This window comes from Physeter macrocephalus, chromosome 19 (assembly GCF_002837175.3).
Source record: "Physeter macrocephalus isolate SW-GA chromosome 19, ASM283717v5, whole genome shotgun sequence".
In the NCBI taxonomy this organism is placed as follows: domain Eukaryota; kingdom Metazoa; phylum Chordata; class Mammalia; order Artiodactyla; family Physeteridae; genus Physeter; species Physeter macrocephalus.
Window position 1 is genome coordinate 560,819 of NC_041232.1, and position 27,343 is coordinate 588,161.

Consider the following 27,343-nt stretch of genomic DNA (forward strand, 5'->3'; position numbering starts at 1 on the left):
TGTGTTTTGTTTATCTCCAAAAGAGAGTAAGTCCTTTCCTTCGTCTGATGGTTAGAGTGGGGGCTGATCATTTCTGATCCTCACAGAGTTGCATTGAGCTGGTGCTGGGCCACAACTTCAGTTAGACTGAGTTTGTGTGAGATCAGCTCACCCATTATACCCTTGTAGCAGCTACCTTTTGATCTTGTCAGAGTTTGATATGGAAGGGAGTTGGACTACAATTTTAGGTGTTTTGTTTGTTTGTTTGTTTTTGGCTGTGCCATGCAGCTTGTGGGATCCTGACCAGGCGCAGTGAACGTGCCAAGTCCTAACCACTGGACCATGAGGGTATTCCCCAATTTTAGGTATTTTTGATTCACCTTTAGATTTAATTGCATCAAGATTCCAGAAGCCAAAGTCTGTGTGATGCATGGGACTTTATGACTACATTCTCTTACCAGCTCCTCCTCCACTACCCTCTACTTCTGTGATGAGGAGGCAGCGTGGGGATTATTCAGCCAAGAGCTTTGTCCTTGAGTTTGGGGCTCTTCCAGAGTCTAATCAACACTGCTAGTGCTCACTGTCCTCTAAGGCTTAGCCAGCTTCACGCCTTCAAGTCCCCTCTATGGCAGGCTTGCTGCTCCTGCCTGTACGCCAACTAGGTGTCTGCCTCCAGATGTGAAAGCTGGCACAACTCTCTGGTCACCTATGAAGGTCTCCTTTCTCTCTAAATTAAGTTCATTGGAGTTTGTTTCCACCACTGTTCGTTGGGTCCATAGAAAATATGATTACTACTTTATTCAGGTTTTTCTTGTTGGTACTATGAGAGGGAAGGATTTTCATGTCCTTCTATGTCCTAACGGGAATCAGACTTCAGAATATCTTAGATGTCCTTGCTTCTTTTCTTTCCTTCACTCCTCATATCCAATTTCTCTGCAAGTTCTGGCAGCTACAGCTACAGCTACAGTATAAATCCTGAGCCCATCCACTACTGTCCATCTCTAGTGATTCTGCCTGTGCTGGTAACATCACTCACTAGGTCACTGAGGCAGCCTCCTAACTGATCTCCATGTTTGTACTCATGACCCCTCTATCTTCCAGTCTCCACAGAGGAGCCAGAAGGCTTATTTAAATAAAAAATCAGATTCCCTTTCTCAAAATCAACGGTTGTTTACCATTGTATCTGGACTAAAATCCAAGTTCCTCGTCACAGCCCACAGTGTTCTACATTATCCAGTTCTTCTGTCGTAGGGGTTGTTGTACCCTTTTTACAGATAAGAACACTGAGGCTCAGAGAGTAAGTGATTTCTCCAAGGTCACACATTTCTATTCTGTTGTTTTAAATATAACTTATACACATATAATAACTGTTCTCATTTTTTAAAAATTATTAATTATATAAAATTATAATTAGACTGTGATGGTCTAAGATAAAAAGAAGTGAGAAGTGTCAAATATGGCATGAATTTCTGTGGTGCTGCACTCTTAAAACTTTTATCTTGGAGTCAGCATCTTCATCACTATGTGTAATTTTACTACAGTTTGAGACAGGGAGGTGTGATGTTGTCTGAAGGTGGCTTCTGATTCCATGAGTTTATGAATGTTTTAGTTGATTCTAGAAAAACGTTAATTAATTTTTCAGTGTAGTGAGAAGAATATCTCAAAAGAACATTATATGGACTACTTCCCAGCCCCGAAAGTATTTCCCTTTACTTTTAAAGTCTGTGTTAAGCTGTATGAAGGCTTTATTTCAAGCTGTCTCATAAACCTTACCTTTCTCATTTAAAAAAAAAATTTTGCATGCTCAACTTGAATTAACTCTGTCAGTACCCAGGCAGAAATTAGGTTACTATCCAAAATAGAAAATAACAATTGTTGGTGAGGATGTGGAGAAATTCGATCACTTTTTCACTGTTGGCAGAATGTAAAATGGTGTAGCCACTGTGGAAAACACTATGGAGGGTCCTCAAAAATTTAAAAATAGAATTCCACTTCTGGGTACATAACCAAAAGAATTAAAAGCTGGGTCTTGAATAGACATTTGTACACCCATGTTCATGGCAGCATTTTCACAATACTAAAACATGGATGCAACCCAAGTGTCCATTGGCTGATGAATGGATAAACAACATGTGGAATAGTCATACAACTGAATATTATTCCATCTTAAAAAGGAAGGAAGTTCTGCAATATGTTACAACGTGGACGAATCATGAGGACTTAAGTGAAATAAGCCAGTCACAAAAAAGACAAACACTATATGATTCCACTTTTATGAAATACTCAAGTAGTCAAAATCATAAAGACAGAAGGTATTACAGTGGTTGTCAGGGGCTGAGGGGAGGAGTGAATGGGGAATTAATGCTTAAAAGGTATAGAGTTTCAGATTTATAAGGTAAAAAGAGTTATGGGAATGGGTGTCAGTGATGGCTGCACAACAATATGAATACCACTGAACTGCACACTTAGAAATGGTTAAGGTGGTAAACTTTGTTATGTGCATTTTAATACAATACAAAAATTAGAATTAAAAATTTTTTTAAAATTTAGAGTCAACCGGTCATTTTACTTTATATAGATACATAGGAAAGGTTGATCTTACTGAATTAAGGCAGGTCATTCTGTGTAGATAGAAAGCCTGAATGTAGCCAATGGTATTTCCAATCCAACTCTGTTGAGAATAACTTAATAGCCTTCAGTTTAGTATATGCTTGTAAAGTTTGTTAAATTTAGATAAAGAAATTTAACTCTTTGGTTGTGGAAATTCATACACACACACTACTAATGTAGAGAAAGGGGCAATGATCTATGATAATACAAAATGTTACCGTAAAGATTCATTCTTTTATAAATTTAATGGCTTTTAGCAAAAGCTCCTGAGATCACCCAGACTCCTTCATAATGAAAGAGGTGATGTGTCCCTCATGCCCATTTGTGAGCTTTGTGCCAAACTAAATTTTAACAAGAGCCATAAAGAAAAGTTTTGCTGCCAAACCACAAACTATGCTCAAAAAACACAAAACAGCAAAGAAATAAAAAATTAAACAAAAACAAACAAGTGTAGGGCTTTGTGAGGCCAGAATAAACCACATGCCATAGAAAAGTCATCATAGGCGGGGAATGTCAAGGGATGGGGGGTCTTGGGTCTCAGTCTCAGGGGATGCCATCCCCCTGACATCTCTCATGGCACCCAGAGTCTCCCTGCAGCTGCGGTGGCCTCTGCATCGTCAACGAAGATCATCCAAGTAACCGACTACTCAAGCAACTTCGCCAAATCACGTTCATGGGGCACTTGATACATAAAGGTTTATTATTTTCCAACTAGATAGCACTGATTAGGAAAGGAGGAAAAGACTCCATTTGAACCATCAAGCTGCCGCTTTTAGAAAAACCTTTCAAACATTTTAACAGCAAATAGCCTGGTATTTACCAAAAAGCTCATGTAAGCATGTGAAATGCCACACTTCATCTGCTTAAGAAAAAGATTCTTACCTAAGGGACACTTCCGTGAACCATAAATATTTTGTTTGAATGGCTGGTTTTTATCATTCAGGGGAATGAAGTTTAGCATTAAACAGTTCAGGATCAGATTTTTAAAATCTATACTTAAATAAATTCTACTCATGAAAAACATGATGTCAATAAGCTTAGTAAAGAGGGGGACTTTCCTGGTGGTCCAGTGGTTAAGAATCCGCCTTCCAATGCAGGGGACAAGAGTTAGATCCCTGGTCAGGGAACTAGATCCCGCATGCTGTGGGGCAACAAAGCCGGTATGCTGCAACTACCGAGCCCCCGTGCTCTACAGCCTGCATGCCACGACTAGAGAGCCCTTGTGCAGCAACTAGAGAGCCTGCGTGCAGCAACTACTGAGCCCATGCACCACAACTAGAGAAGCCTGTGTGCCACAACAAAGATCCCGAGTGCCGCAACTAAGACCTGACACAGCCAAATAATAATAATAATATTGATAATAATAATAAGCTTAGTAAAGAAGTGTGCATTGAAAAAATATTCAAGAAAGTGGGGCTGTTCTGTGCAAACCCACTTTTCAGGGCAGGGAAGTAACACAGGTAATTCCAGCTGTGCACCAACGGGTCAATACTGTCTTATTTACATGTGAGCGCAGTATTGTCATTGAAAGATCGCTGAATTGCTAGCATTCTACCAAATTGTTCCAGCTTTGGCCCTGGGAGCTCTTCCAGTTGGCTCCTGTGTCCTTTGAGGAAGATACTAGAAACCAAGATCTGCCTCAGGTCTGCTCAGCTGACAGAGCAAGGAAATGTGTGCTTACTAATACCTAGAAATATTTCAAAACGTAAAAATCTGTATCTGTATTCGGCTATAGTGGAGTTTATACTGATGTTTCCAACTCTCCTTCATTACCATAAAAATCATTCTAGCCTTCCCCCTTTTCTGTCTTTTTTTTTTAAATTTATTTATTTGGCTGTGCTGGGTCTTAGTTGTGGCACGTGGGATCTTCGTTGTGGCATGCAAACTCAGTTGCAGCATGCGGGATCTATTTCCCCGACCAGGGATCGAACCCGTGCCCCCTGCATTGCATGCGCAGAGTCTTAGCCACTGGACCACCAGGGAAGTACCACACTCCACGCCTTTTCTTATCTGTGATCTCCTATTTCAACATTGAGGAACGTGGTTCCCACCAAATATCTTCCATTTACTAAATTGTTCAATATATGTGTAGCAGTTTCACAATTGTTGACCCGAATCCCTTAAAAGGAATTTTGAGGCAGGGTACAGCGACTAGAGAAAAAAGAGAAGGTTGGAGAGGAGCCAGAGGGGCCAACAATCCAATGGGACTGGGGAGTAAGAGGGCCAGGAAAACGTTTCTGGTGACAGAGTTCCAGACTTACAAGAACAAAGAGGTCTCCAGCAAATGTGGAGAGATGTACTTCCTCACTTAGAAGGCGAGAAATGCAGAGTTAAGCGGTAAGGCCACTGTTATCTATCACGCAAGGAAAAATGGAAAAGCACGATGATACCCCAGGACTTCCAGAGGGTGTGGGGATGCTGCTGGTGAGGCTATGACCGAGGTGACATTGCAAAGGGTCCATCCAGTCAGAGCTCACAGTGCACCTGCTCTGTGACCCAGCATCTTCACCAGGATGCTCATTATGCGCTGTGTGTAAAGCAACAAACTGGACCCAAGTGTCCACCAGTGGGAGACTGGTCACAATGCCTGGCACATATAAACGCTCACTAAATGTTTATTGAATGAATGAATGCACATGCATAAAATGAAATATTTAGAGCAGTTAAAAAATATATATATACATATATATATACGCACATACACCTATACCTAAAAGAGGGCCAAGATATAATGTTGAGTGAAAAACGCAAATCACAAAGTAATCTTACTTATAATAGGATCCAATTTTTGAAAAAATGTATATGCATAATAAATTTCTGGAAGAATACATTTTAAAACACATAATTCTGGTTATTTCTGGAGAGCAGAAATGGAAGAAGGGAGAAAGTGCTAAAGGGGTATCTATCTTTCCTTTTGTTTTTTGAGTTTTAAAATCATGACCGTTTAATACTCTTATATAATAAAAAGAGTAAACAATCTCATTTCCACATGACTTCCTTTGTGTTTATATAGCTTTTTGTCTGTGTTGCTATTTAGAGTAAATTGTTTATACAAAGGTTAAACAAAATCAAAGGACAAACATGTCTGGTATTCAATTTTATTTTATTTTATTTTTTTTTTTTGCGGTACGCGGGCCTCTCACCGTTGTGGCCTCTCCCGTTGCGGGGCACAGGCTCCGGACGCGCAGGCTCAGCGGCCACGGCTCACGGGCCCAGCCGCTCCGCGGCACGTGGGATCTTCCCGGACCGGGGCACGAACCCGTGTCCCCTGCATCGGCAGGCGGACTCTCAACCACTGCGCCACCAGGGAAGCCCTGGTATTCAATTTTAAATGATATTTATGTGATGTATATGTCCTCCATAACCCCAACCCTTCACTGAACTTTGCCAGTGACTTAGATACTTCGTGTGCATTTATTTTAGGGAACTTAATCAACACAGCAAAGGAACACGGGTGCGAGGAGGTTGAGGATTCATGGCAGCCGAACTTGGAAACAAGGTGACTAGGAGGAATGTCGAGCCCCGATGAACAGCGTAGGACTTTTGGGGGGGCCCAGGGTAGCTGTGTCAGCCGTCCTACAGGGATCTTGGTTTGAGCCATATTTCATTTACCTTTCAAAGAAAGGCTGACCCACTGAGACTTAGGTTGCAAGTTAAATACCACAGGCTGTGAACCACGGCTTCTGGGAGCACAGAGGAGAGAGTGGCTGTCATCTGTGTCCATGTAGCTGGGAAACTTCACAAAGGACAGGATGCTTAGGCTGCACTGTGAAGTGAATAGGAAAGTTTGCTAGGAGGAGGGGTGGCAGAGGAGCACTTCAGGAATAGGACAAACTATCCTCCTGGCAGCCTTGTAGTTAGCCAGTGACCAGTTCTGTCTGTCGAGGAAAAATTCATCAGTAGTCAATCTAAGAAAGAAATGGAGAAATTTATTCAGCCAACCTGAGGATTATAACCGGGGAGACAGTCTTTCAGAAAGCTCCGAGGACTGTTCTGCCCGTTAGAAGTCAAAGCACAGTTCTACACGTTTTTGAGGCAAAGGGTTATACATCAAATGACGTATTGACAATTTACCTAGTCCAGTTCTGCACGTACAAAGTGAGTAGTGAGTCATTGTGATCCCTTAAAGCATTAGGAAGGAATGTTATCTCCTAAGGAGGTCTGGTTAATGCAGGTGCACAACACACACTAAAGGGGAGGAAGGAGGCACAAAGAGGCAGAGAAAATTTTTATGTTTAAATTTTTCTTGTCTTGCCATAAAATATGTATTTTACTTTATCACGTCCAATGGGCCATGAAAGAAAGTGATGCGTGTCAGTTGCAGATTGAGGCAATGAGGTGTCCTTCCAGCCCTCGAGCTCTCCCTGAGCCTCCCTGAGACAGCCTGGGAGCTGCAGGAGGTGAGTGGACTGACGCCCCGAGTCCCTACGTGGACAGGAGCTGTCCCAGGGAGCCCTGGCCTGAGGACCACTGAGGAAGCAAGAAACGTATCCTGATCAATTGACACATGCCATCTTCTTGGTAACACGCGGCTGCCTTGTGTGCACCAAACCGTTCCTATGGTCTCAGCTTTGCTACAATTTCTGTTGCCTCCAAAACTCAAACTCCAGGTCCCGCCTATTTTCCAGGTTGGATCATCTAGACTCCTGTCGGTTCTGTGAGCCCCAATATCTCTCCATAAGTGTTGCTTATGTTTAAGGTGGCAACCAAGAAACCTGATGGATATACACTAAATGCGGTAAAAAACCAAATTAACTTTATACCAAATGCCATTTACAGTAAACAGTACAATATTTCAGTTCCAGCATAATTATAAAGGTACAGCTTTTGAATCAGTTTGCTCATTTTCTGATATACCAAATCCCACTGCAGCCCATAAGTGGTTTAATAAAATGAGATCCTATCACTTGACATGGAACGCAGCACAGGAATTTGGACGGCTTCTGGGAGATCATGAATTTCCCACATAAACAAAGATGCACGATGGTGGCAACAGGTGAGGCACACAAGTCTGGGCACAGCAAGTAGGTCAGCCGAGCAGGACACAAAGAAACTGCAGAAACACAGGGGTCGAGGCGAGTGGACAGGAGCTCTCTACTGCAGGGCTCAGGACGTCATGGGGAGGAGGGAGACCCCCGACTGTACTGAGGGGAGAACAGGTACAGCAGGAACATGACGCGTTACAAAATGCTGTTGTCTAAATAACCTGTGTTGAATCTTCAAAGAACCCTTTGAGGGGGGGTATTACCCCATTTTGAAAATGGAGAAACCAAGCCTCAATCAAAGGAATCCATTTTTGCCTGGAAGGCCCAGAAGGCAGAGCCTGGGGCAAAGGGTCAAGTGCTCCATTTTTCAGGGGTGCAGCTGCAGGGAGCAGAGGTCAAGGCCGAGGAACCAAACCAGAAGGAAGAAGAGCTGGCTGGAGACAGCGGTTTGGAGACAGCGGCTTGGAGTCAGCACTGCTGAGTGCAGGCGACCATCCCTGGGACAGTCCTGCAAGCGGCTGAACAACTGGACCTCAGAACAGCCTCCAGCTCCAGCATCCTGGGCAGAAGATCACCTCATGGGGAGTTAACACCCACATGGCGCATGGGCACTGAGGGTGAGTCCACTCATCCCATGCCTCCTTGTCAACTGAGAGCCTGGGCAGGAGGCCAGAGGGACAGATGGAAGCCAAGTGCCGTGAGGCAGCACCTGCCTGAGGTCAGTGGGAAACAGAGACAAGCGTGTGGAGAAGACCAGAGGTGTCTGGCGGCTGTTGGGCTGGACTTGGAATTTGTTCCAGGCCTTCTGTTACAGAGAGTGAGTGAGCAGAGGTAAGTGAAGGTGGGACTTAAGTTACATCCCAGGTTGTAGACAGTCCGAGACCCTAGGGGCTTATTTAGTTTACGAGAATCCCAGGAATATTTTTAGTATGATGTAGGACTTTCTGTTAGTCTTATAGGCAGAAACAGCATAAATTGTTCATGGATATGAGTATGATTTAAAATTTTAGCATGAAAGAATATATGGAGCTGATTTTCATTTGTTTACGATTTGAACAAATATATTTGCGCCTGCCAATGTAGTAATCATTCACTCCAGGTGGACAAACTATAATCTAGGTATAGCGAGTAATGAAATACCTTGGCAGTCAGTGCTTCTTGTTTCCCAGAGATGGGAAAATTGTTTCTAGGTGAGAGTTCCTTATTCCAAACCTCTCACGTGGAAGTAAACTTCTGTGGGTATAAAATTTCCCATCTCACCACTGTCTTCCAGCCGTAGTATAAATAAGGCTCCCGCATTAAAAAACACTGTGGATGTGATGTGAGAAACGGAATCAATATGATGATGGATGAATCACAAACATTTATGTAGACTGAGGTTTGTTTTTGAATTGGATTTCATTGTTACTGCAGATTATTCAACGGATACTGAGTTACTACTAGCAAGTTCTATTAGTTGCCTGGAAAGCATCCGTCACCAGGTGGTGCAGGCCTGACCAACGGGAATAGATGCAGAAGAACCATGACGTCGTCCTCCAGCATCTGCAGAGGAAATGTCTATCTGCTAATTCATTGAGAAGGTCTGCGCTCAACAAGGACTTTATAAATAGCAATATCAGCATATCCATTCATCACATACAGTGGCTAATACGTGTTTTTCATGCAGCTTTCTAAGAATTAGCATTTACTCAGAAAACTGTCGTTTACTCTTGTTGAAGTTCTCATCTATAATCATAAAAATCAATAATTTCATTTGAATTTACTTGCTTTTCTTACCATCATGTAAATCATTGTTAAATGAAACCAAATGATAAGCTTTTCCTCTCTAAGTGGAAGTGCACATGCAGTTTATTTTAAAACATTTTGCAAAGCGACATCACTTTCTGAAGACAATAATTGCCTGGCAAGTTATTCTCTGATGGCCCAGTGCTATTCTTGTCCCATTCAGGAGCTTCTTGATGCAGGAAAGCCTCAGGGGACAGAATAAGCAACGTCCTTGCTGCTCTAAAGACGGGTCAAAGGGAAAGAGGCCCAGACTCCTTACTCTCTCCAAACTGAGGGGTTAAATGAGCTCAGGTCCTGGCTCTCGGAGCACATGTGTGGCACAGACACAGAAACGAGAGGCTGATGACAGCAGGAGCCCAGGTACAGGTACGGCTCTGCCTGCAAAGCCTGTGCTGAGCTTGACCCTCCCTGGTCCCCCTTGGGAGCTGCTTGTACTTCTGCATCCCCAGGCCCAGAGAGGCATGAGAAATGTGGAAGGGCCAGGACAGACGACCATCCGCAGGCTGAATGGGGGCTTCCCAGCTAACTGTCTGCCCTGCTTGAACTCCCGCCCTCCTCTTGGCCCTCCAGCCACCTGGCCCCTTGATGTTACCAGGTACAAAAGAGTAGGCAGAACATTCCAGGAGATGTGGTGTTGGGAAGGAGATGTGGGAGCTGTGTTCTGATCTGGACCAAACCAGGGTAGGAGTGTTATCGAACCCAAGTCCATGTGCCTGATGCACTGAACATTGGAGCTTGGAACAGAGAAAGGTTTATTGCAGGGCCAAGCAGGGAGAATGGGCAGCTTGTGCGCAAAAGGCCTGAACTCCCTGATGGTTTCTGGGGAAGAGTTTTTTTGTTTTTTTTAAAAAATAAATTTATTTATTTATTTATTTATTTTTGGCTGCTTTGGGTCTTCGTTGCTACTCACGGGCTTTCTCTAGTTGCGGCAAGTGGGGGCTACTTTTCGTTGTAGAGGGGACTACTCTTTGTTGCAGTGTGTGGGCTTTTCATTGTAGTGGCTTCCCTTGTTGCGGAGCACAGGTTCTAGGCATGCAGGCTCAGTAGTTGTGGCTCACGGGCTTAGTTGCTCCGCGGCATGTGGGATCTTCCCGGACCAGGGCTCGAACTCGTGGCGATTCTTAACCACTGTGCCAAGAGGGAAGTCCCCGGGGAAGAGTTTTTATAGGCAAAATCCAGGGGGAGGTCTGCAGGGTGTGTGGCCTTCCTCTGATTGGTTGATGGGGAGGTACTGAGTGATGTTCCAGGAATCTCAATCATCAGCCTTCTGGTTCCAACCAGTCTAGGGTCCACATGCTTATGCTTGGCTTGAAGTGACCATCCTCCACCTGGGTGGGGGCCTTACTTGCTATAGAAAGTCTCAGAGATCTATATCAGATGGTTACATGCATCCCTTGAGGAGGAGCCAGGACCCTGCCCCATCCTGCTCTATGTCTGTGAGTGCTCCTCCTTTGTTTCTGCCTCCCCTCACTTCCCTAATCAGTAACTGAATCTGCCCCTTGGAACTCAGGGAAGGTCTAGGAGGCTGAAGCCTTTTTCCCACAAGTGAGAAACAGAGTACTTGGAAAGGCTTTTGTAACGGGGAGGCCCCACAGGGTCCTCTCGGTTTCAACCCCCCTTTTGAAACTCCTCAGTCTTGAGGGGAACAGGTGTTGGAATCATAAATTCAGCAGAGGAACTCAGTTTTAGGGAGACTGGGTTTCAGGATGAGCCTCACGGAAAACGGCAGGAAAAAGGTGAAATGCCAAGAAAGGGGAATAAAAAAGGGACAGGGACACACACAGGCACCTGCTGGTGGGATGGCCATCAGGGACTCCTTGGATCTGACCTGGGTCCTGCCAGGTAGTGGGACAGTGGCCGGGCAGGAAGGGCGCTGGGCTTCCAGGGACCATCAGGAGCGTTCGGAGGGCATAGGCCCCTCAGGACGTCAAAACGGTCTCCCTGTGCCTGACATGCCCTCTTCCACGAGCAAGTTTTAGTGGCAGCTGCATGTCCCAGGAGGATTCAGGAGTCCTGGGACCCGCATGTCCAGCCAGGGGTACAGGGGGCGAAGGCCACGTTATTTCCTCCTCTGTGTTACCTTCTTGGTGTGGAAAAGTCTCTGTGTCCTTTGCTTTTAGAGAAAACTATGCCTTTTTATTTTGTTTGCATCTTTTTATTAATTCCTGCCTGTTTTGACACCAACATACATCCTCACACATTCGCAGGAAGATTCCAGAACGAGAATGGTAACCTGCATCCACTTCCGGCCACACGTCACATCTTCTCTACCAATTCCCACTTCCTCCCAGACAGAGCTCCTGTGAGGAGTAAGGCCCTCTCCTGCCCCCTCTCCAGCAGAGCTCTTTGCAAAGTTTAGGGTGACACATTTGTGGCACAAGGAGCTTTTCATCACCTAGATGTGTCCTCTTGCTGTATTCCTCTAGTTCATCCCAGAAAAGGAGGAGCACAGCTAAGGGAAAACTACAGTGGTTTGGTGATTAGTGAGGCTCCCCCTTGGATGGTAGTCCTGGCTGGAAGCCAACCTCCATGAGACTGCTCAGAGGGCAGCAGCGTGGGACGATGACACGCTGACTCCTTGAATGGAGGGTGGTGTCATGCCTGCCACTCAAATATGGTCCGGGGGTCAGTGTCACCATCACCTGCGAGTTTATCAGAAATAAAGAACCTGGTCCCACCCAGGCCCCCTAAGCCAGAATCTGCAGTTCTCAGACCTCTAGGCAACGCACCTTAGAGTTTGGGAAACCCTGGTGAAGGGGGCAAGGCCTTGGGCTTGGAACTGGAAAACCCGAGCTCTGGTGCCAGGTCTGAGTTTTACCATCTGCGTGACCTCTGAGTCCAGCTCCTTGTGTGCAGCTGCAGACAGCATGCCATTCCTTTCCATCCCTTCCACAAGAGTATCGCAGTCAGTTAACCTAACATAAAAACAAAAGAGCATTCTCTAAAGTGTGCACGCTGACTAAAGCTGCTTCGTCTGTGTGTCAAGGCTCACGCAGTGCGGGGTAGACACGAGCCTTGGTCGTGAGAGTGACCTGGTTCAGCGCTACGAATCATTGACATGCACAGTGCCACCTTCAGTCTTGGAATTTTGCATTTAGAAAAAACCTGCAAAGCCAGACTCTGTGTGACTGTCAGCCACTGCCGCCTCCTTCCCCGTCCACGGTCAATTGGAGAATCTGATGCACAGCTGTTTGGAAACCAAATACGCAGTGGAGACATTATTTTCAAGGATTTCCTTATGTATCTAAAGCGTTATAACTGTCCCCTCCTCCCACACCAGGTTTTCATGCAGGGTGAATATTGGTGACCTGGAAGTTTTACCTAAGATAGAAGATTCTGCATAAATATGAGAAATTCTGATCTGAAGCCCTGACACTGTCCCGAGAGCCAGTTAGCACCAAGGGTTCTGCATTTGATTGCCTTTAATTATTGCCACATTCTTCCTAGTGCTATTATTAAGTCCATTATAGGGGTAAGAAGAGGAGGTACAGAGCTATTAATTGACTGGTAAAGTAATTAAACACGGAGGCCGACAGACTGGATGGCTGCGATGCCTTGGCAGCCCGCATGAGCAAACCCACACCAAAGCCAGAGTCAGGGCATCGAATCCCAGAGGACGAAGCGTCAGGACAACCACAGACAGCTCTAATCTCCCAAACAGAGCCCCTGCGTAAGCTGCAGCCAAGCAAATAATTCCCTCGCTTTGTTTCTGCATCTTCTTTATAAAAACCTGACCTCGCTCCCGCTGTGGAGGGCTCCTAACCACATTCCAACTCATGCACTCAAATAAACTCTTGAAATGTTTAATGTGCCTCATTTTATCATTTAACAGGATTTGCCGAAGTTCACGAGGCAGGCTGGGGTCGAAGCCACATCAACACCAGGCCTTCTGACTCCAAGCCCTGCCCCATGGACCCTGATCTCGTCCTCCAGAAAACAAAGGAAACAAGCACCAGGTGAGTGGCCTCAACCTTGGCATCACCTGGGCATCGTAGGGAGATTAAAAAGTAATAATGTCACATAGACCTGGGGGGGAGGGGTGTAAATATCCCCGGTCATTTGTCTGAAAAAAGCCTTGCATCCAGAATATATAAGGACTTCTTACAAATGAAGAACAAAAAGACAAACAATCCAGTGTTTAAAAATAGACAAAAGACTTGAACAGATGCTTCACAAAAGTAGACTCTTGAATAGCCAATAAGCACATGAAAAGGGGCTCAACACCATCAGCAACAAAAGGACTGAAAACCAAAGGACAGTGAGTGTCCTTTCACACCCACTGGGGCGGGGTGGGGGTGGGGGTGGGGGCTAACAGCAGAGTGACAGCACCAAACCGTTGAGCAAGGATGTGGAGCAACCTGGTGCATCACTGTTGGGTGTGTAAGTAGCCCAGTCACGTTGGACAATGTTAGCACATTCATATAAAGTCACAAACCCATCTAATCTTCAATGTAGCAATTCCACCCCGACATACTTAATGGAGAGAAATGAATGACTAGGTTCCCAAAAGAGACTTTTCCAAGAATGCTCAAAGCAGCCTTGTTCCAGTAATCCAGTGTGACTGAAAAACCACCCCCAAAGCCAGCAGCGTATAACCACCATTGCTCCTGCTCATGGATTCCATGGTCAGGAGTTGAGAGGGACACATCTCCCCCACCACCCCCCACCCACAGCCAGGCCTGGCAGAGCCACCCACATGGCTCCTCGCTCTCTCCTGGCCCTGGGGCAGGGCTGGCTGAAGTCTGGGCTCAGCCATTGTCCACGGTAGCCTTTTGGGCAGGGTGGGCCCAGCATAGCCAGGCTGCTTCCATGGCAGCCTGGGCTCAGAGGCAAGTGTTCCCCAAGAAACGTCCCAGCTTTGCAAAGCTGTGTGGCCTCTCATTTATACCCTCAGAAATAAGGTAATGTCTGTGATAGTCTGCTAAGACCGCCAGAACAAAATACTGCAGGCTGGATGGCTTAAACAACAGACATTTATTTTCTCACAGTTCTGAAGGCTGGAAAGTCCAAGATCAAAGACTAGTGTTTGGTGAGGGCTCTCTTCCTGGCTTGCAGACGGCCACCTTCTCACCGTGTCCTCACGAGGCCTTTCTTCTGTACAGAGAGAGAGAGAACTCTGGTCTCTCTTCCTCATTTTATAAGAACACCAGACCTATCAGATCAGGGTCCCTCCTCATGACCTCCTTTAACCTTAATTACTCCCTATAGGCCCTGTCTCCAAACACAGTCACATGGAGCGGGGGAGGTTAGGGCTTCAACATATGAATTTGGGAACACAACTCAGTCTAGAACAATCTCACTTCCACTGTCTTTATTAGTCGAAGAAGCTCCAGCAGAAGGGGATGTGAGGACCATTTTGTGACCATCCTTTAAAATCACTATGTAATTGTTCATAATAACCCCAAACTGTAAACAACCCCAAAATCCATCAACATCAACATCAAAATGGATAAATTGCAAATATTCATACAATCAAATACTATTTAGCAATAAAAAGGAATGTACAACCACATAGATGAATCTCAAAAACATTGTTTTGAAAAAAAGAAGCCACACCACCAAAAAATACACACTGTGTGATTCCACTTATATGAAGTCCAAGAACAGGCAAAACTCACTATGGTGATAAAAGTCAGAAAGGGGTTGCCTCGGGGTGGGGGGTGGTCAGAATTCACTGCAGAGGGGTGATCTCACTTTCTGTTGTGATGGGAATTTACTGTATCTTGTCTTGGGTGGTGGATACATGGGTGTGTACAACTGTGAAAATGCTTTGAGCTGAACACTTAGATATGGACATTTTGTTGTCATGCAGACTATTTCTCTATTTAAAGAAAAAAGTGATGCTGCTGCTGCCTGGGTGCTGGTACTGCCAGAGATTGTGGCTTAGTTAATCTGGGGCTTCAAAAGTTCCCCATGTGATTCCAGCATAAAGCAAAGGTGGGGGCATCTGCACCAGGCCAGAGTCTGTCCTTGAGGGAAGGGAAAGGCTTGTGTAATTCCCTTCGATAGAACCCAGTGCTTGCTCTGTGTGTGTTTCCTACGGCTGCTGTAGCAAATTACCGCAAATTTTGTAGCTTAAAACAACCCAAACTTATCCTCTTACAGTTCTGGAGGCCAGTAGTTCAAAATGAGTCTTAAGGGGCTAAAACCAAGGGCTTGTTCCTTCTGGAGGGTCCAGGAGAGAATCTGCTTCCAGAGGCGCCCACATTCCCTGTCTCGCAGTCACTTCACACTAGACTCTGCCTCTCATCACATCACCTTTTCCTTTGACGTTGACCCTCCTGCACGCCCTTTAGAAGGACTATATTGATTTCATCAGGCCCTCCTGGATAATCCAGGGTAATCTCCCCATCTCAAGTACCTTAATCACATCTGCCCAGTTCCTTTACCATGTAAGGCAACCTCTTCACAGGCCCTGGGGATTAGGACACAGACCTGAGGGGCCTTTAACCGGCTGCTCAAAATGCAGTTTTTCAGATGTTGGAGGGACACCTGACCCCTCGCCTGGAATCTTGGAATGCAAAGGGCTTGGGAATTTTCCACAGCCATCTCCAACCATTCTGAAAAGTGACCTGCAAAAGACTTCCCCATCTCCCTAGGCTCCTCAGCACTGCGCATCAGCGTCCTAAATAACCAGCTGGGCAGTGATCGCATGAACAGAAGACTCCATTTTCTTTCTCAGGTCCCAGGACAACAAGCCCCATGATGACATGAGATCTCGAAGACAGGAGCTGCCCTGTGTTCCAAGGGGAGAGAAGTTACAATGTTACGAGAGAGAGAGAGTGGGGGGGAGTTAGAGAGAGATGGGGGACACAAGAAGCTCAGCCCCTGCCTCTCCCTCGGCCTGAGGACTGAGTGGAGACCAGCTGCTTCTTAGAGTAGCGTGTGCCAGGACCCGTTGTGAGGTGCCCCCTCCTGCTCTCTTTCCTCCTCACTCTCACCCTCTCCCTCTCTCATTTTGTTGCCTAAATTCCTGACAAGGAACATCATAGAGTATCCTTCCTTCACACCCCAGTTGAGGACTCCAAGGCTGCCGGGTCCCGTCCACACTGACTCCGTCCTCCGGTCACCCCTCCACCTCCCACCCGGCCACACCCAGCCACACCAACCTCCTTTCGCCCAAACTCCCCAGACCCGTCTGTTCTGCTTGATCCCCATCAAATGACAAACATCCTAAGGGTCAGATGTGTCTGCTGGCAGAGGGCTGGGCCCCTGGAGCCCAGCCATGGACACCAGTTAGGAAACTACTGGTCTGGGCCCTCTCTGAGGTCCTTTCTACCAGTAAAAGTCCATTATCCTGTAATTTGACTCCTACTGTGTCCTTTTAATATGTAATACAAATTAGAGTGCGAAGAACAGCTCCTGGGGGTGTGCTTTCCTTACACCCAGCAACGCAGGCACCCTGGTTCTGAAGCACAGAGCCTTCTTGGCATTTCAGTCCAAAGCTGCCCTCTGAACCCTGTGCAGGAAGGAGGCTGAGTCCTTCATCCCAGCCCCAAATGCTGTTGCTTCTACACCAAGAGGGAGGCTCAAATGGCAAGGGTTTCCCTCTGAAACCTGGCGGTGCTCTGGAAACAGGCTCTGTTCTCACCGTGCCTTAGCTGGGCCCTCCAGGCTCATCTCCCTCTGCCCTGCTCGGCACGGCTGTTGCTCTGCTCTCCTTCTGCCGCAACCAAAAGGAAAGCTCACCCTGGGCTCTCTGCCCCTGGACTAGCTGGGCTCCTCTTTCCCAGGGTCAGGGGCTAGAGAAGCAGAGGACGCCCGCCTGCAGGACCACTTTCTCCCTAAGGTGCTGCAGAGAGATGGAGAGAGGAGGCCACCTCTCAGATGCTCAGGAGGGGACACATAGAAGGCCACAACCACCCAGCCTCTCTCCCCAGAGGGCAGCCTTTGGCCCCAAGGACTGAAGATGTCATGCTCGGAAGCCACCTGTGAGTCCAGAGGTGCCCCTCTTTCTCCTTCCCCCAGCCTCCCACGGGAGACGCCGTCTCTCGCCCCCACGCCCCTCCTGTCGGAGCTGATTTTCCATGGGTCTTACTTTTCTGTGTGTCTTGCAAGCAATGCACTGGCTTCCCTTTGTTTTGCTTTATTTTTTTGAGAACATTTGTACAGTGAGCAGCCTTTCTTCAGAGAAAAGGCAGTGTGCCCACACACTTGGAAGGTAGAGAATAAGCAGACTCCCTGATCATCAGCAGATATCCAGGGTCGCCGGGCTCAGAGATTCTTCTGAATCGGGACTCCCCGTGCTCCTGTGACCCCTGGCCGGGTGGTGTCGGGGCTCCGGGAGGTGGTGCAGGAGGATGCAGGTACTCTCGCTGCTGTTATTGTTGTGGGTGAAAACAGGTTCCTCCCGGCAGGAGACCCAGGGCCACCGAACCCAAGAGCCTGCAGGACCCTTCCCAGTCGTGGCCCCCTCCCTGGGGCTGGACTCAGGGCAGCTGTGCCCCGGCCTCTGAGTCCTGAGCTCTTCAAGTGTATTGAGTCAACGAGCACTGAATTTAGAAACGGAAAGATTTCATTTCCAATTTGGTTATATGCTGTCTGCTCTATTATAAACCATGGAACATTTCAGACGTTGCCAACAGCTAGGAATCTGCACAGTTGCCATGCATTTCAAAGTTCTGCATGAGGTGTTTTAGTGCCACCTACAGGTCACTGTCTCAGGAGGCGCTGCAGACGGACAGGTGGTGTACCCCGCAGCCCACCCAATGCAGTGGGGGACCATGCAGAGCAGCGGTGAAGCTCACCAACGTAATGCAGAGAGAAAGAAGCTAGATGAAAAAAGTACATATTGTACAATTACAAAACTACAAAACCAGGTGGAACTAATTGTATTAGAGTTTTGCAGAGAAATAGAACCTATAGAATATATATTATTTAAATCCCTTTTATATAAAATAATAATATATAATAATTTATATAAAATAAGTCCCTATATGTAGGCATGGAGAACACCAATATATATTTATATATAATTTATATTTAAAGGGATTTATTTAAAGGAATCAGCTCATGTGACTGTGGGAGCTGGCAAGTCTGAGGTCTATAGGACTGGCTGCCAGGCTGGAGACTCAGGCAGGATTTCTGTGCTACAGTCTTAAGGCAGAATTCCTTCTTCCCTGGGAAACCTCCGTCTTTGCTCTTAAGGCTTTCAACGGTATGGATGAGGCCCATCCGCGTTCTCTAGCATCTGCCTCGCATGATACAACGAACATCCTGGGAACAACCGAAAAATGCACTGACTCTTTCCCCAGGAGAGGATGCAAAGTCCTGGAGTGATGTTTACTCCTCTTGATGTCCCATAATTCTATGATGTAAATTAATACTGTACTCTTAGGTCATATAATAAGGGAATAAGAGGGGAAGAAGACAAAGCTATTTACCAGATAGATATATCTATATATATATATATATATATCTCTATATATCTTTATTTGTAACCAAATAAGGAAGAAATATTCATGTAACCACTACATGTAACCACCACATCCTCATTTCTGCAACTGATCACTGGTGGTTGTAACACACCTTCTCCCACTACCCATACTGTATTCCCTTTGCCTTTAGTAAGCACCTCAGCCGGTCGTGGTTCTTTCCTTGGTGGTGTGACATAAACCTTCATTCCTGCCATTAGTAGTCCTGCCTGGATTGGGTTGTGGTTCTCCCCTGATTTTAATCACAGGGCATGGTAATTCTAAGAGACACCTTAAGGGCTCTCCTCTATTCCAGACATACTCTTCCTTAGCTCCACTGAGGAGGAGCAGCCCAATCTCCCCTTGGGAATCAGGGCCAGTCACCCCAGACAGCACGGTAACTCCTTCTTTGCCTACTGATTCACAGGAATGAGGAACCTGAAGCGGACGAGAAGCAGTCTTAACTTCCAATTCAATGGACTCATTGTTGTGTCTCCTGATGGAATTAGGACCTTCAGGCCAGCCGGGCAGAGGCAGAGCAGGAACAGGAAGCAAAAATGTCGCTGTGGGTCACTAGGGGCAATGGTGAGTGGTGGCCCTCCCATTTCTACCCCTTGATTCCTGACTTTGAGAAAAACAGCACCATATATTGGAGAACCCTGCCCCAGCCCTGCAAGGGACTGCCACCTAGCTGTCACTGTAACAGAGTCTTTCAAAAGGCCATTCCACCATTCTATCACGACTGCTGCTTCAGGACGGCGGGGAACAGAGGAAGACCAGTGAATTCCATGGGCAGGGGCCCACTGCCATACTTCATTTGCTGTGAAGAGTTCCTAGATCAGAAGCAATGCTGTGTGGACCCCATGATGGCGATCTGTAAGTCCATGGATGGGAGTTTTGGAAGAAGCACTGCATGAGGGGAGGTAAGTCCATACCCAGAGTCAATGTGTCTTCCAGGAAGGACAGAATACTGCCCCTTCCATGATGGAAGTGGTCCAATGTAATCAACCTGCCACCAGGTACCTAGCTGGTCACCCTGGGGAATGATGCCATACTGGGGACTCAGTGCTGGTGTCTGCTGCTTCAGACTGGGCACTCAGTCGTGGCCGTAGCCAGGTTAGCCTTGGGTGAGTGGAAATCCATGTGTAACCCCCACCCCTGCCCCTGTAGCCACGTTCGTGAGCCCACTGGGTGATGACAGGGGTGGCTGGGTGGTGTCCATACAACGGGTCATCCTATCCACTTGAATATTAAAATCCTCCTCTGCTGAGGTCACTCTTTGGTGAGCATTCACATGGGACACACATATCTTCATGTTTTTTGCCCATTCAGGGAGGTCTATCCACGTACCTCTCCGCAAATTTCCTTGTCACCAACTTTCCAGTCATGTTCCTTCCAAGTCCCTGACCATCAAGTCACAGCCCAGGGATCGGTGTACAGTTGTACCTCTGACCATTTCTCTTTCAAGGAACGACCAGGTGCACTGCTGGAAGTTCTGCCCACCAGGAGGGCTTCTGCTCACCGCTGTCCTTCGGGGGTGCCCCAGAGACGGGCGGCAGTGCTGCAGCTGGTGCCCGCAGGTCAGGCAGAACCGTCTGTCTATCTGGCCTGAGTTTTCTCTTCCTCAGTCAACTGACTGTGGGCAACACCCCATGAGGCCACAGGCAGGGACTGAAACAGAGAAGATAGTGTGTGGCGGGAGGCAACGACTCCACTCAAAACTAGCAGTTTTCTGGGTCACTTGGTAAATGGGCTGGAGTAGCACTCAAGCGAGGAATATGTTCCTTCAAAGTCCAAAGAGGCCACCAGGCATTGTGCCTCTTTTTTGGTTGCAGGAGGGGCCTTGGAAGGATTATCTTGACATGCCCCACACCACTGGACCCCTAGAAATTCCACTGAGGCAGACGGCCCCTGAATTTTTGTCAGATTTATTTCCCACCCTCTGACACACAAATGTCTTGCCAGTAAGTTTGGCATAGTTGCTACTTCTCGCTCACTAGATCCAACCAGCATAATGTCAGGAATAATGGGCGAGTGTGGTATCTTGTGGAAGAGTAAGGCAATCAAGACCCCTGTGAACTAAATTATGACACAGGGCTGGAGAGCTGATACACCCCTGAGGTAGGTCAGTGAAGGTACAGTGCTGGCCTTGCCAGATGAAAACAAACTGCTTCTAGTGGTCTTTACTAACAGGTACAGCGAAAAAGGCATTTGTCAGGTCAGTAGCTGCATACTAGGTGCCAGGGGATGTGTAAGTTGCTCAAGCAATGAAGCCACATCTGGCACAGCAACCGCAATTGGAGACACCACCACAGTGGGCGTTAGGGCTTCAACAGATGAATTTTGGGACCCTGCATGACTGTATTTGGAGATAGGGCCTGTAGGGAGGGAGGGAGGTTAAATAAGGTCAAAGGGTGGGACCTAATCTGGTAAGACTGGTGTCCTTGTAAAAAGAGGAGAGACATCAGAGATCTCTCTCCTGCACACAGAGGAGAGGCTGTGTGGGGACACAGTGAGAAGGTGGATGTCTGCCAGACAGGAAGAGCGCTCCCACCTGAAATGAAATCTGCCGACACCTCGATCCAGGACTTCCAACCTTTAGGACTGTGAGAGAATACATTTCTGTTGTTTAAGCCACCCAGTCTGCAGTATTTTATTGTGGCAGCCCAAGCAGACCAAGACAACTGTGAAAGTGCATTGCTGGCCAAGCCTGCTGAAAGCAAACTGTTTCTGGTGGAAATGGTAATTAGCAAGTATTGAGGAAAAAGCATTTGTCAGACCAACAGCTGCAAACCAGCTCCCATGGGAGGTGTTCATTTGCTTGAGCAATGAAACTGCATCTGTAACAGCAACTGCAATTGCAGCGACTGTCTGCATAAATATATGATAACCCACCATCATTCTCCAGGATCCACCTGTTTTCTGCACAGGCCAAGTAAGTGAGCTGAATTGGGATGTGATGAGAATCACCATTCCTGCATCCTTCAAGCGTTTGTTGGTGGCACTAATCTCTGCAGTATTGCTTTTGGTTCACTACTTTCCTCAGTAGAGGCAGTTCTAGTGGCTTCCACTTGGCCTTTCCCAAAAAACATTCCTCCTTTCACAGGTCAGGGAACCAACGTGAGGATTCTGCCAGCTGCCTACCCCAACCACATCCCAGAACTGGGGAAATAACCACAGCATTGGCTTGGGGACCCACTGTGAGAGACATCTGAGCTAAAACTCCTCTGGTCAGCTGACCTCCACAAGGCCTACTCTGACTGGTGGACCACAGTGATGTTTTGGGTCACCTTGAATAAGGGTCAGTTCGGAGCTAGTGTTCAGTAATTCTTGAAAAGTCTAATTATTTCCTTTTCCTTAGAGCATAATCACTGTGGTAAAAGGCCCCAGATCCCGAGGGAAGGCTGGGAGGAAGATTCAGTGTCTGTTTTTGCCAGCACAGCAGGGTCTTTCCTCAAGGGGATCTGGTCTCCCCTTTAATCAAGTGTTTTTGGGTCTGTAAACTGGGTCAAGTCTGACATTGACTCTAAGGCCGTGACTCTTTTTATGACACGACACAAGTTTGTGCACTTGACCTAGAACTCTTCCTGTGACACAGAACAAGTAAGAATTTAGTAGACTGCCCATCTCTTTTCTTCTAAGGACACCATGATCAACTAGTCAGTGCCATAGGTCTCTGCCAATAAGACTATGCTAATTACTGCTTTGAATCTGCTGTCCATTATGGTACCTGGCCCCACCTTGTCTTTGGCAATTATCCTGCTCTCCTTGGATCCAATTATTCCCATTTAAGGATCCTAGTTTGGTGGCAGTTCCCACTGTAATTTTGTGCCTACAGGAAGAAGTGACCACAGGAGTTCTTCAAGGATGCTGGGGCTCCCTCACAAATGTATTTCTCACAGTCATGGTGCAAGGTGTGTCCTCCGGGCCCTCCTGGAGTGGGTGAGCAGGTCCCACATGATAAATCCACTCTCACACTCCAACCTTCCTAGGCCTTTTGGGTCCCTTACTTCACGATAGACCAAGGCAGGTCTGGCATGTCTTCATTTAGTGTGGGTTACCTTTTGGTCAGTGTCTCAGCCCCCCAAACGAGCCCTTTCTAACCCCTTGAGTTACAACACTATATCCAGAAGCTCTGCTTAGTGGGTTCATATCCGTAAATTCAGCCTGATCCTACTTTATTTACTTTCCACCATTATCCCACACTCTTTATTTGGCTGTGGCGGGTCTTAGTTGCAGCATGCGGGATCTAGTTCCCTGACCAGGGATCGAACCCTGGGCCCCTGCATTCAGAGCGTGGAGTCTTAACTACTGGACCACCAGGGAAGTCCCCTATCCCACACTCTTAATATCCATTCCCACAGATATTCCCCAGAATTATGTCTGCATAAGTTAGAAAAGTAACGCTTCTTTTGGAGCATAGTACACCTCCTCATGAGTCAAACTTTGTGCCTCACCCTTTGGGCTTACTGGGACATGTTTTGCTATGGGTCTGGAAGTAAAGAGGGGCGCCCGTGGCCAGTCTTGAGGATGAGCAGCAGTGTCTTTCAAGGCAACTGCCGCAGAAGAGGTTATTACAGGCTCCTCAGACAAAGCAGGATCACTGTCCTCAGATAGAGTGGAAGGGTTGCTTCTACTGGCACTCACAGAATTTAGGCCTCAGCGTCCCCAGCTTCATCAGGACCTGCCCCTATGTCCCCATTCCAACTGTTTCTTTTCCCAATCCACGCCCTTTAATAGCAGAGGTTGCCTGTGAGGCTGGGTTTCAATCTGTGCTGTAATGCAACCACTTGTAGGATGCCATAAGCTTGGATGCTGCTGTTGCAGCAGGGGCTCCAGGAACCTCGGCTGTGCAGAACTTGTATCCCTTGCTCCTTTGGCTGTGGCTACTGCTGGACACTGGCAGGGTCATCCGGGGTGCTGGCTCCCAGCTTCCTGCCAGTTGGTGGTGAACATTCCAGCACCAGCAGTCTGAGGGTCAGTAATGGCAGGCCCTATTTTCCCTTTCACTTTTCCTGCCCTGGTAGGGGAACTGTTTCCTGCAGTTATTAATCTCTGGGTAACCTCACATGTTCCCTTTTTGCTCTTAATTTTTGCTTCCAACATATTTATAATAATAATTATAATTAATTAATCATAATTTCCTGTGTTAAATTCCCTGTTTCAAATACTTGCAGTGGATACTGTTTTTGTGATCGAATCCTAACTGATAGAAATTATCTGTAGGGCTTCCCTGGTGGCGCAGTGCTTGAGAAACCGCCTGCCAATGCAGGGGACAAGGGTTCGTGCCCCGGTCCGGGAAGATCCCACATGCCACAGAGCGGCTGGGCCCGTGAGCCATGGCCGCTGAGCCTGCGCGTCCGGAGCCTGTGCTCTGCAACGGGAGAGGCCACAACAGTGAGAGGCCCGTGTACCGCAAAAAAAAAAAAAAAAAAAGAAATTATCTGTAACTCATTATTAGCAGCTGGTATGATTTTTAACCCAAGAGAGTCAACGTAGAAGCTAAATGAATTGAGTCCATTAAGGGAACAGACACAAAATAAATATACAAACATAGCTTTCTTACAAACAATATAGAAAAACAGCCCTTCACAACAGTATAAAAAACTATTAAAAGTTTTAATAAACCTAATACATGTAAAACTGTGTGAAGAAAACCTTTAGAACTATAAAAAAGCACATATAATAAAACCTATATGAATAAAGAAATAAAGCATGCCTATGGTGATCTTTACAGGTTAGTACATTAGCAGGAGAATGGTTAATAAACCACAGTTTGTCCGTATTCAGGAATGCATACGTTAAAAAGAGTGAAAGAGGGCTTCCATGGTGGCGCAGTGGTTAAGAATCTGCCTGCCAATGCAGGGGACACGGGTTCGAGCCCTGGTCCGGGAAGATCCCGCATGCCGTGGAGCAACTAAGCCCGTGTGCCACAACTACTGAGCCTGCGCTCTAGAGCCCGCGAGCCACAACTACTGAAGCCCGTGTGCCACAACTACTGAAGCCTGCGCGCCTAGAGCCTGTGCTCTGCAACAAGAGAAGCCACCACAATGAGAAGCCTGCGCCCTGCAACAAAGAGTAGCCCCCGCTCACTGCAACTAGAGAAAGCCCGCGTGCAGCAGTGAAGACCCAATGCAGCCAAAAATTAAATAAATGAATAAATAGTTAAAAAAAAAAAGAATGAACTAGACCCATGTAGAAAGGTGTCTAAGACATACGAGACATTTTTAAAAAGGAAAAGCTAGTATAGTAAATTTACTTTAAAAAACCCAAACCAACGTTCTGATACTAGGTACACATGTATGCTTTGTATTCTATAATCCCATAGAAAATGTGTGGAGGCGTACACAGCAACAATCATATTCTTTAGGCAGGGAGATTAGATTGTGGGGTGAATGGGGACTTTAACTTTTTACTTTATATGTACCTGTATTGTAAGACATTTCTTACAGTAAACAGCCTAATAATTATGTAATAATTATGTAATTTTAAGAAATGGTCAAGAGAAGAAGACACATCACAGACTGGGAGAAAATATTTGAGAAAAACAACAACAAAAAACTTCTGATAAAGGAATGTTATCCAGAATATACAAAGAACTCTTAAAACGCAATAGTAAGAAAATAAAACCTGATTAAAAAATGTGCCAAAGACCTTAACAGATACCAAAGAAGATATACAGATGGCAAATAAGCATATAAAAAGATGTTCTAGGGCTTCCCTGGTGGCGCAGTGGTTGAGAGTCCGCCTGCCGATGCAGGGGACACGGGTTCGTGCCCCGGTCCGGGAAGATCCCACATGCCGCGGAGCGGCTAGGCCCGTGAGCCATGGCCGCTGGGCCTGCGCGTCCGGAGCCTGTGCTCCGCAACGGGAGAGGCCACAACAGTGAGAGGCCCGCGTACCGGGAAAAAAAAAAAAAAAAGTTCTGTATCATGACATGAGGGAGATGAAAATTAAAACAAACAACTATGAGATACCACTACATGTCTCTTAGAATGGCCAAAATCTGGAACACTGATAACACCAAATGCTGGTGAGGAACTCTCATTCATTACTGGTGGGAATGTAAAATGATTCAGTCACTATGGAAGACAGTTTGGAGGTTCTCTACAAAACTAAACATATACTTGCCATATGAGGAAGCTATCATGGTCCTTGGTATTTACCCAAAGGAGTTGAAAATTTATCTCCACACAAAAACCTGCATATGGATGTTTGTATCAGCTTTATTCTTAACTGCCAAAACTTGGAAGCAACCAATGGGTCCTTCAGGGGTTGAATGGATACACTTTGATACATCCAGACAATGGAACATTAATCAGTGTGAAAAAGAAATGAGCTATCAAGCCATGAAAAGACATGGAAGAATTTTAAACGCATATTACTAAGTGAAAGTCACCAATCTGAAAAGGTTACATACTGTATGATTCCAACTATAGGACATTCTGGAAAAGGCACAACTATGGAGCCAGTGAAAAGATCAGTGGTTGCCCAAGATTGAGTGATGGGGGTAGGGGAGGATGACTAGGTGGAGCACAAAGGATTTTTAGAGCAGTGAACCCATTCTGTACAACCCTACCACGGTGAATACATGTCCCTATGCATTTGTCAAAACCCACAGAATGTACAACACTGAGAGTAAACCCCAAGGTAAACTATGGACTTTGGGTGATAGTAATATGCTATGTAACAAATGTACGACTGCGCTGCTAATACTGAGAGTGGGGAGGGTAGTTGCCTATGAGACCTCTATGTATTTTCTGATCAACTTTTGCTATGAACTTAAAATTGCTCTAAAAAAATTAAGTCTCTTTAAAGAAAAATCCCGGGGGCTTCCCTGGTGGCGCAGTGGTTGCGCGTCCGCCTGCCGATGCAGGGGAACCGGGTTCGCGCCCCGGTATGGGAGGATCCCACATGCCGCGGAGCGGCTGGGCCCGTGAGCCATGGCCGCTGAGCCTGCGCGTCCGGAGCCTGTGCTCCGCAACGGGAGAGGCCACAACAGAGGAAGGCCCGCATACCACCAAAAAAAAAAAAAAATCCCTCCTATTCAATCTCTCACCCGGATAATCTCTGACAACAACCGCTGTGTTTACTGTCTCTAAACTTCACTCATACAAAGTTTTTTAAGGTTTGGAGCTTTTATAAATCTATCAAACCTTCACAGAGAGTGAGTACTTTCTCTGGAAATGAGTGTTTTTGACCTCAGAGCAGTTACAGTAGTTCTTAGTTATCATACCTGCAGCTCACGGGTTTGGGGGTTTGCCTCTAAAAGTACCAATAAAATCTTACCATTTTTAGTGGGGGGCGCGGGGGAGAAGGCAAGTGAAGGAACTTCCAGCAAGGCAAAGCCATTTCCGCACCTCCCGGGGTTGGTGTCGGGGGCGGGAAACGGCCGGGTCCACCCGCTACATCTGGGAGCCTGCGCTCCGGCCGCCCGGCACAGCCCGGGACACACGCCCCGTCCGCACCGCCCCCTCTCCGCGCCCACTCCAGCCCGGCCCGCCCTGTCTCCCGGGGACACACGCCCAAACACGGAAGAGACTGACTCAGGGCCGAGGCCCGCAGACGACA

General features: G+C 46.7%; 1 long non-coding RNA gene across 1 annotated transcript; it reads right to left on the reverse strand.

The window, feature by feature from the left end:
• Nucleotides 1-5,733: 5,733 nt before the first annotated feature.
• Nucleotides 5,734-27,343, reverse strand: LOC114484399 (uncharacterized). The gene is made up of 4 exons (XR_003677248.2): nucleotides 27,062-27,343; nucleotides 12,089-12,274; nucleotides 8,715-8,882; nucleotides 5,734-6,497 (listed from the first exon to the last, which is right to left on the reverse strand). It is a non-coding gene; the product is annotated as an uncharacterized lncRNA (long non-coding RNA).